We start from the raw sequence: 10194 nt of genomic DNA, 5'->3' as shown, positions 1-10194 counted from the left end.
TTGACTCAAGCTTTTGATTGTGTTAACAGGTCTAAATTATGGTTGATTTTAAGCAACATGGGCCTTGATGCAGAGCTCGCGGCTTTTTTATATACTGCCCATGAAAACACCATGGCTGCAGTCAGATATATTAGGGATGGTGGTCTGACTGATACCTGGGCTGTGAAGAGAGGGGTTCGACAGTGTTACATCTTGGCCCCCCTGCTGTTTACGCTTTACATTAAAAAGTTAGGGGATTTTTTAAATTCAAGTTTTTAAGCACATCCCCAGGGCTGGTGCTAAGATGATCCCTGCACTCCTGTATGCAGATGACGCGGTTCTGCTTGCTAGAACAGCCGTGAGCCTTCAACAACCCTTAGATGGTTTTATAGCTTTGATGGACTCTTTAGACCTGACCACATATTTTACTACATCACATACTATGTCTATAGGCCCCGGAAAGGCCTCCAAGGCTAACTTTTATTGTAAGGGGCTGAGCTAACTAAAGTCCCTACCTTCCCCTACTTAGGGGTATTTGATGAACGTGGGTCTTGGTGTGCACAAATCACACACAAAAAGAACACATTAATTAGAGCGGCGGGGGCTAGTCTGAATTTTGCTAAAAGATTAGGGTCAAAACCCTTCCCCACCCTGTTGAAGATCTACAAAGAAAAATGTATCCTCATGGCAACTTATGGATGTGATTTCTGGGGCTACATGGACGGAAAGGATATCCAGGGGGATGAAAACAAGTTCATGCGTAAACTCCTAGTAGACCCGCCCACTACCCCGGCATTTATTTTACAAGAAGAATTAGGGGTGGCGTACATTTCGGATCTGATAGCGGTAGCCCCCCCTGCTACGTTTGCTGAGAGTTTGGGCCTGTCCCACTACAAATCTAAATCAAGACATATTCACTGATTGTGTAGCGCTGGAGGGTGTTTTGCACATCCCTTGGTTGAAATATAGTGGAACTGACAAAATGGCTCGGCTGCTCTAACCTGTACCTAAGCCCTAATCCTTTGGGTAAAGCAGCTGTCAGAATTATCAAACAACAGTTCCTGGACAAACACCAGGGTCTCAGGGAGGAGAAGGAGTTATTAAAGCCCACTGTGAGAAGGTATGTCACATTGTCCCTGAGCAAACAAGTTCAGTCGTATTTACTCGTCATTAGCAATGCTTTTCATCGCTTTGTGTTGATTAGATTTTGACTGCATTTGGTCCCTTGGCTTCTGGCCTTTCCCCAAGGATTTACAAAACTTGGTACTCTAAAACCTTGGCCCTGTGACAACTTTGCAGAGCAAGATTCCTCACATTATATTTTTTTCTGTGATTTTTATCAGTCATTGCGCAGAAGGTTTATATTCCCGTTGCTCAGAGATTGCCATTTCACTCAAGTTAGGTCAGCCTCACTGTACCTTCAAATGTTATCCTCCCCTATGGTCTGTTTCGGGGTTGCAAGCTTTTTAACAGGTGCTACCAGGCATAGGAAAAAGCTGTCTTTGCAGTAGCCAGCCTGTTCTTTATTGCCTTGGGCCTAGCGCCCATTTTATGTCAGCATGTGCACCTTATGATATACTGTTCACTGTATTTGGTCTTTAGCACTCCACACTTTACACAATGTATCCCTTGTAACTTCAAAACCTGAATCCTGTCCTTTTTATTGATATAAATAAAGTCCCTATTTTATCTTTTTATGTGACCAAGGTTTTATAAGTCAAATCTATTTTGATGAATTGTATCTTTTTTAACATATTGGCTTTTATGGCTTTTAGTTGCCAAATAAAGTACCTTTTGACTGACTGACTGACATACAGGAAGTGGTACATAGGAAATACATCACAGGAAGTTGTTGTCAGCCATTTTGTGTTCATTCTGAGTCATCCTCTCTCACAGATCAGATGCTCTGCCATCCTGCTGCTCATTTCAACCTAATTTCCCCCAAAATAGCTGAGGGTTATGAAGAGAAAGCACCCCCTTTCACTGAAAGGGAATTAGACATCTTAGTTGAAGGGTGCTTAACAAATATCCTCAGCTATATCAGGGGACCAGAGGACCAGCTGAGCAATGCAGCGCGGGCCACACTATGGGCCAACATTGGTGAGCGCTGCAGTGCAGTGGGCGTATACACCAGGAAGGCCAGGGCATGCCACAAGCGCTGGGAGGACCTAAAACGCTGGTCCCGGCACAAGGCAGAGGAGCTACTGGGCCAGTCTTCCCAGCACTATGTGCATCATCCCCGCCTCTTGCCACTGTACAGGAGGGTCCTGCGTGCAGCTTGGCCGACCCTCCAGCTGTAGGAGCATGAGCAGCAGAGACCTGGTAAGTCCATTATATGCAATATGTATCTGGAAGTATGATGTGAGTGAATACAGAGCTGTACCAACCTGTGTCCCATGCCTCCATTTACCTAATCTGTGTCTATGCAGCAGTTATCATGAAGCAAACGTCGCACTGTAGCCCATTGACTGTACAGGGCAGAGTGCATTCTGGGAATTGAGCCACACACGTGCATTTGTACAGAAATGTGCACTGCCAGCACCACTAACAGTGAACCAAGGGCATCGTAACTGATGTTTGGATTGGATAAGGAATGGTACAGACACTGTCCAGGGTGTGTAAAACAGGCCAATGGGTATTGGATGCTGTGACTTGCATTGTATTTGGTGAGTTTGGGTTCTGACTAAGACAGATCTTCATGTGCCATGGAGTCAAGACAGACTTTGAGATCCTTGCCTCACTCTTAAGTGTTTCCAATTTTGCCAAGTGAGTCCACAGACACAGGTCTTACCCTCAGTGGCTTGTATGCTATTTGTCAATTCCAGGTAGCTGTAACAACTAGCCACTACACAACCAGTCCACAGCACAACCTGATCAGTCTTAGAAGTCAATATGTGGCACTGGATTGTCAGATTTTGTGAGGGAATATCAAAAGGTTAGACTCACAACATACCAAACCTAAGAGCCCAGACCCTATATGGATGTGTGACCCCCAATCATCATTTGTGTTATCTCATACAATGCTACACAGCAGATGACATTTGTCCGGAATTAAAAGTGCAGAGACTCCATATCACAGGCCCATTCCATTACTATCTGGACTCTCTCTGATCTCCTTTTGTAGACTGGGTTTGGAACCTGCCCATGTAGCAGTGACAGGACACACCGATCATAAGAATGCCAAAGTTGAGGGTTGGTCAGTACCCCTGCTAAAAATAAGCGCACTGCCTCCCCCTTAATAAAACAAGTTGAAAAAGAATTAAAGAAGAAAAAACACACTTACCCCTACTGTGGCATCTCCTGGCTGCCCTCATTCTCCTCGCCGTTGTCTCTCTCCTGCCAACCCCTACGTCGGACGTACGTTTTGGGAGAACAGCACAACGTAGAGGTAAGTGTGTTTTTTTCTTCTTCAATTCTTTTTCAAATTGTTTTATTAGGGGGGAGGTGCGGAGTGGAGCTTAGTGGAGCAGAGTTCCACTGAATTTTTTCCCAACTCTGTGGAACTCCGCGTAGTGGCACTATGCCAGCTCCGCCCGGGGTTAGAGATGAAAGTGAACATACACATACTTTAAGCTCCTAATCACTGACAAATGTAAAGTGTGATCAGAGGAGAACAAAGTCTGCCCTTAGCTCATATAGGTATGTGTCTTGTGTCTTGTTCTGATGTATACAACCACTACATCATGATTTGTCTTACATTTTCAGTGGGCTCAGCTGGCCAAAAGGGCCAACAGCAGGACCCGGTTTGGAGCAGGACATCTTTGGTGTGCCGGGGGCCATGACCTCTATCCACAAGTGAGGAAGTAGAGGAAGAAGAGGATGAGGCGGAACCTTCTATATCAGGAGGCAGGTGGATTGCACCCACCCGGACTGAGCAGGAAGACTCTCTCTCTGGTGCTACGGACTGGGTGGAGGCTGAGGACATTGAAGGGGGAAGAACTGGACACCTCTGGCCAAGGGGGGAGGATATCTACTCTCCCCCGGACCATTCACCACTTATTTTTGGTGCGGTGTCCCCAGGGCAGGCCACAACATAACCTGAGCCTACCATCAGCCCCTCCCTAACTCTAGAGGCCCCCATTCCATGGGGGCCTCTAGCTGCATCCCCTGCAACCAGTCCCCCTCATTGTGGTTGCCAGGCAGACACCAAACCCAAACCCGAGGTACCATGCCCCTCATGTTTCACCCAACCCCCTCCCTGTGTTGTTACTCCTGTGGCTGTACCACCAGATTTGATGTGGGCATGTGACGGTCAGCCAGACATGGCCTCTCACATCATGCTGCAGATGTATACAGCAAAAAGAACTATTGATGGACTGAATGCAGAACAAATCAAAACATTCACCCCCAGTCAAGAGATCTGGGTTAAATCCATCATTCTTTTGCTCACCATGCCACCCCAGTTTAGACCTGGCCATATGCAAATCAGTCTTGACCCTGTGCCTCATGGGAACAGTTGAGCCCGAACTGCCAAGCCTGGTCCTCCCTGGACCGGAAACAAGCATGCTAGGACTGGTTTCGGGGTTTCATCCCTCTTCAGCCAGGATAGCTTGATTCCAGTGGCATGAAGAGCACGTCTGAGCATACCCGTCCCACTTGAGGTGACAAATGCAAAAAGAACTATTTATGGACGGAATGCAGAACAAATCAAAACATTCACCCCCAGTCAAGAGATGTGGGTTAAATCTATCATTAGTCCAAGACACATGCACTTCGTGCCTATATATCTCCGGCGTCTGGCGCTCGGAGTTCCACGTTTGAATGTCTCCTTGTGTCCAAATTGCATTATCCGGGTCTTTCACCTCCAGAGAATCCGCCTCAAGGCTGATTAATTGCCTTTGAAGGCTTCGGCGTGTCAGTTCGCCTTCTGAGTTCCGGGATTCATTCAAACGTGGAACTCCGAGCACCAGGCGCAAAATCTTAAGTGTAAATGATCACCCAGACCTAGAACAAACTAGATTAATTGCGAAACTGGGATGATACATATTCAAAAACACTTCACACTTTGTTTAAATGTATTGTTTGGATTTACTATTATGTGTTATGTGTATATTGTGTTGTGATGTATATATAATTGTAATTTTTATGTTTACTTCACGTTAGTTTGATTTAATGGTACAGTGTGGATCTGTGTGTGTATACGTATTTGCTCATGTTTTGACTACATGATTTACATAAACTTTCTAGAAATCTCTGAATCACGGGTTCTTTTTTCGATTTTACTTTTGGTTTGGGAGAAATTAACAGACTGTATGTTTTTTCATTAAATGTAAGCCCTACCATGAGAGAGGGACACACATTGAATAAAAGCTAGATGCTCCTTTGAAGCTATAAGAGGCAGAACCACTCTTCCCTTAAAGTATATATCCCCAGGTTCTGCGTGTAACTGGGTAACCCCATTATACAATATTGAACAAAATATGGACATATATTTTGGGAGTCATCTGCTCTGCACATGAAAGTAGTTGCAATGATGGGGTTACACTTGTACATGTGTCACGCACACACATACATCCTCACATCTCTAGGCCACCACAATTGGTAAACAATTGCCTATAAGGACATAATACGCAACATAGTATTGACTAGTGATGAGAATTGATTTTAATTTACACATATTCACACTGGTCGAATATGTAGGATATGATCAATGAGGATCGTGCTTGCGACTTCGCAAATTTGGAGGTGAGGATCGCTGTAAGGGATTTTGTCTGGGTTGTTGCCGAGGTGCAGGTTGGTGTGCTACATTTGCCTGTACAGGATGATGTTCATGTGAAGGGGCAGATGCTGTCTATACAGTAGGTGTTTGTGCATGGACAGGAGGTGGTTGTGCAAGTGGTGGTAGTGCCTGTTCAGGGGTGGTGGGGGATGTGCAGGTGGGGGGGGAGTACCTGGGTAGGGGGTGGTGGTTGGCGTGTACCCTTGCTGTGGTCATGTGCAGTTTGTGGTACAGGTGTGTGGGTGTGATGACTCCCCTGCATGCGTTGACTGTGAAGGGAGACTATGGATCACTTTCAGCATCCCTTCCATCATCTTCATGGCCAAGGCATGGTGTCTTTCACTCTCTTCCCTTAGGATGGATATCATGTCTCTGATATTCTTGGACATGCTTGCTAACATCTATCCATCCTGTCTAAAACATGGTTAGTCTGTCCACCACCTGAGGGATTTGGTGCATGTCCTGCATGGCATGAGACATGTCTGACAGGGTAGCCCCTATAGCACAAATGCCCTGCCTCACATCTGTTTGCTGTTGGAAGAAGTCCTGCTCCCACTGGCCACCATGGCCAGGTGCAGGCCCTCTCTGCATGGGTCAGCCATCGATGGGACCGCCAGGTCCAACAGCAGGGGGGAGGGTGGCAGATGGAAGCCTGTGAACAGGAGAATGGTGCCCAGGGGGTACCTGCACCACAACAGGGCTGGTATTTCCCTCAGATGGTGCAGAAAATGTCTGGGATACACTGTATAGGGAGGAGTTCATAGGGGAACAACCACGCGTTTACTTGGTGTGAGGGCTGTGAGTGAGTGATATATGTGTTGGGGTGCTTGTGAGCTGTGGCAGGTTATCTGTATGCGGAGTACGGGCAATCTTTGTTGAGGCTGAGGTACTTTGCTGGGCAGAAGGTGTGAGGCCTTGCCAAATTTGGCAGATGTGGGAAATGTTCTGGAAACTTGATCATCATCCTCTGAGAGGATGGACAGATAGTCTGCATCATGGTCAAATTCTTTAGCCTCCTCAAGGGCTTCATCCTCCTCATCTTGCACAGTACTTGCAGCCGACATTACTGCTTGTGAGCAGTGGATTTTTGCCTTTGATTGCCCGTTGCCCAACACTGATGGAAGGTCCATCCTCCTCATCGTCATCATCACCTGGAAGACAGAGGTTGCAGCAGGATAAGTAATTGACCTATTATAAGATGTGGTGCAACACAAGGGTTGGTTCTACTGTACTTTGCCTCAGCAGATGAAGCACATGTGACCTGGTTTGGGTACCCCTACACGTGACAGTTCACACTATAGCACTGAGGTGTTGAATGGAGATGTACAATGCACAAGCAAACTCACCAGTTCCAGCCACAGCTTTGTGTCCCTTTGCAATCCCCCCTAATATCAGCTGCTGAACCTGGCTCCTCATAGATGTAGTTGATGAAGCGATCCCCAATCCAGTAGCTGGAGAAGGAAGTGACACCATACTCAATGATCTGCATTACTAATTTACACACAGGCATGTGACACTCATAAAAATGAAATGATATGTATGTAACTTTATAAACACCAATTGCAGATTCTATGCAGAAGGGGATTTGGATCTTTCTCATGGTTTTGGAATCTATGATAGGGTAACACTTCATGTCAAACTTACCTGATGGACAGGTGCAAAAGGGTTTCACTGCTGCAGCCAGGATGTCTTGCATTCCCCTGGATGGTGTTGTACGCAGCACTGGTTTCATCTTGTCAGAAGCTGTGATGAGACATACATATCCATATTTTAGTACACCAGATGGTAGCTATGAGCATGTGAAGCATGTTTACCTCATGGACTTAAATGTGGGCCCCTGCTCACATGCAGCAGTTGTCAGCTTTAACCTCCACACACCACTGACATAAATGAGATGTCACATCAACAGACAAAAGTGTATGAGAAAGTTACTGATATTTGAGGAAGGGGATAGATAATCAGGACGCCTCTGCATTACATTGATTACACCTTCACAGTTAAGACCATCATGCCTCATGAGTATGGTGTTGTCTGCTGACAAGTTGAAAGGAGTGTACATCACCAGGTTTGACCAGTTTCACATTTGCACATCAGATCAAACATTGCATTGAGGAGTTCATATGTGAAATGTGCAACAGTCAGGTACATAATGTGGCTCATTTGTATTGTACTTCACTGCACATGAAGTCCCAAAGCAAATTTTGGACTAAGAGCTCACACATTTGTTATGTCCATCCTTTGAGTGTCCGCTGTTCCCATAATCCATTTACAACATCATGGTAGTACATACCTGACAACGGATGATGTCTTGTACAGCAGACATCCTAACCTCATATATTATACACTCACTTATATAGGTGAATACAGTAGAAGAGGAGGCTAGCAGAATGCAGTATTTGACTAGGATCCCACAGTGTGGTTAAGTTTAGAAGCTTTGATGGTTGCCACCTCCAATGGATTTGCGTTGTGCTTTTCAGCCAAGAGAGTTGAAAATTTAACTTCCTCAAGATTCACCTTAGCAGCTCTTACATCCATCACAAAAGTACACAACTGGTATCAGTGCAACACTCATCCACACATATCTTTATTGTATTTGTTTATTGATATTTTGCAAGGGAGTTTTCATATCATTGAATTACAATCCAGTTGTGTCTAGTACACTTCATATGACACTATATACTATTTTATTTCCATTCTGCACTCACTTGGCATACATTTTCTATCATCCTTTCACTAGCCACCATGGTGTAATCTGGTATGTGGTTAAATGCCATATGTAGGCATATTGTGATGAAGGACAACAGTGTTGTAGAACACATGCAAAATACAGCGGAAATTAAAGGCACATTTCATGAGCATTCAAGTACATTATTCTTGGGTTTACTTACCATGGCCCCACACCTGACCAGTGTGTGGTCCCTGACCAGATGTCACAGCCAACCTTGTAGCAGAAGTCAATGGGGGTACAGGAATCTGGGACAACACCGTTGCAGAAGTGTGTGGCACTAAATATCATGAGTGATCCCACATTCAACCCATAATGGCCCCACTGCCTAGAAGCAACATCTATCAAATTGACACCACAAAAATTCCTAAAGTAAGGTCCATTATCGTGTTTTGTATATGGTAAAAAAACAGGCCATCCGATGTTAACAAATATAACCGGCTGGGTTGACTGGACAATTTCATGCAATGAAAAAACATTTAATTTGGACACTGGACACATTCTCAATACTCCTGACAATTGAATCTCACTGCTTGTTCATCACTGTTATATTTGTTAATATTGGATTTCCAGATTTTGGCTACAAAAACAAATACAATATAGTGGAAACGCCTTTTTGACTTGTGGCACTCAATTTCAGGATTGCGATCACAGTTCTGGAACTGTTGATGAAATATATGTAATGTTCCCAAATCACAAAGGTATGATGAGCCTAGATATCTTATTTTTTGACTTTCACTATTCACATATTTAATTTGCTAAAGGTTAATGTCCTTTAAGAATTACAATAGTTGTAAAGATAGGTTTTCATCACTGGTTACCTTTGAGATTTGAGCCCTACATGTCTCTCTGTTGTCTGCTGACAATGTATGTATTTTGACCATCTCCTGATGAGTTTGACTTACCAGTTAGTGAGGGTGCTATACATTGCTCTAGATGATGTTGCTTCCTCCCAGAAGATGCAGGGACCTCTGCTACTATGGTTGTCTGTACTCTGGCTGAATATGTCAATAGGTGAGAAGAGAGAAAGGTTACCAAATTGAAAATGTACATGTGTAACTTGTCTGACATTTCCTCATAACTTCTGCATGCTAACAGTATTGTGAAGTACTTCTGTGGCCGGTGCAGGTAGGAGCAGTGGGGCGTTGGGGTGTAATGGCGAGGCAGGGTGGGAAATATACAATGGAATTGTGGAAAGAAGTGCCTTAACATAAGGATTCTCTCACCTTGTGCTTGGTGATGCAGCAAGCACAAGGTGAGTTATTTCTTACATGATTTTTTTTTATTTTCACTATTCCCTTGTCTGTAGATTTTCCACTGCACCTCGCCATGCCCCTGACGTTCTTGACTGATCCGGCCGCATCTGTAAGGGGCACTATGTCTATTGCTACTTAACAGTGTTAGGTATATACGGCAGCAGTACTCGGCCCATGTTTTCTATAGTTGTAATGGGATTTGCCAGTTCTAATCCAAGGATTCTGGGACTTGTGGTGCAACATATAGAGGGAAACAAATGAGCCTTTGACTGACTATATTTTTATATAAACTTTGGTCAACTTCCTTAATCAGAATGGGGATGCAACACAGACAGTCATTTTATATACTTGTTCTTGTCATTACATTTACCTGGTACCACTTTGCGGACATCACTCACAGAAAGCCCATGGAGCATGTGGGGGTGGATTGCAGTGAGGACATCCTCCTCAAGTGTGGTGAGATGGATGCAGATTCCAGATTGTGGGCCAGAGAGGTCCTGGCGTACTTCTCCTTC

This window comes from Triturus cristatus, chromosome 7, assembly GCF_964204655.1.
Source record: "Triturus cristatus chromosome 7, aTriCri1.1, whole genome shotgun sequence".
In the NCBI taxonomy this organism is placed as follows: domain Eukaryota; kingdom Metazoa; phylum Chordata; class Amphibia; order Caudata; family Salamandridae; genus Triturus; species Triturus cristatus.
Note: the sequence above shows the minus strand (reverse complement) of the source record.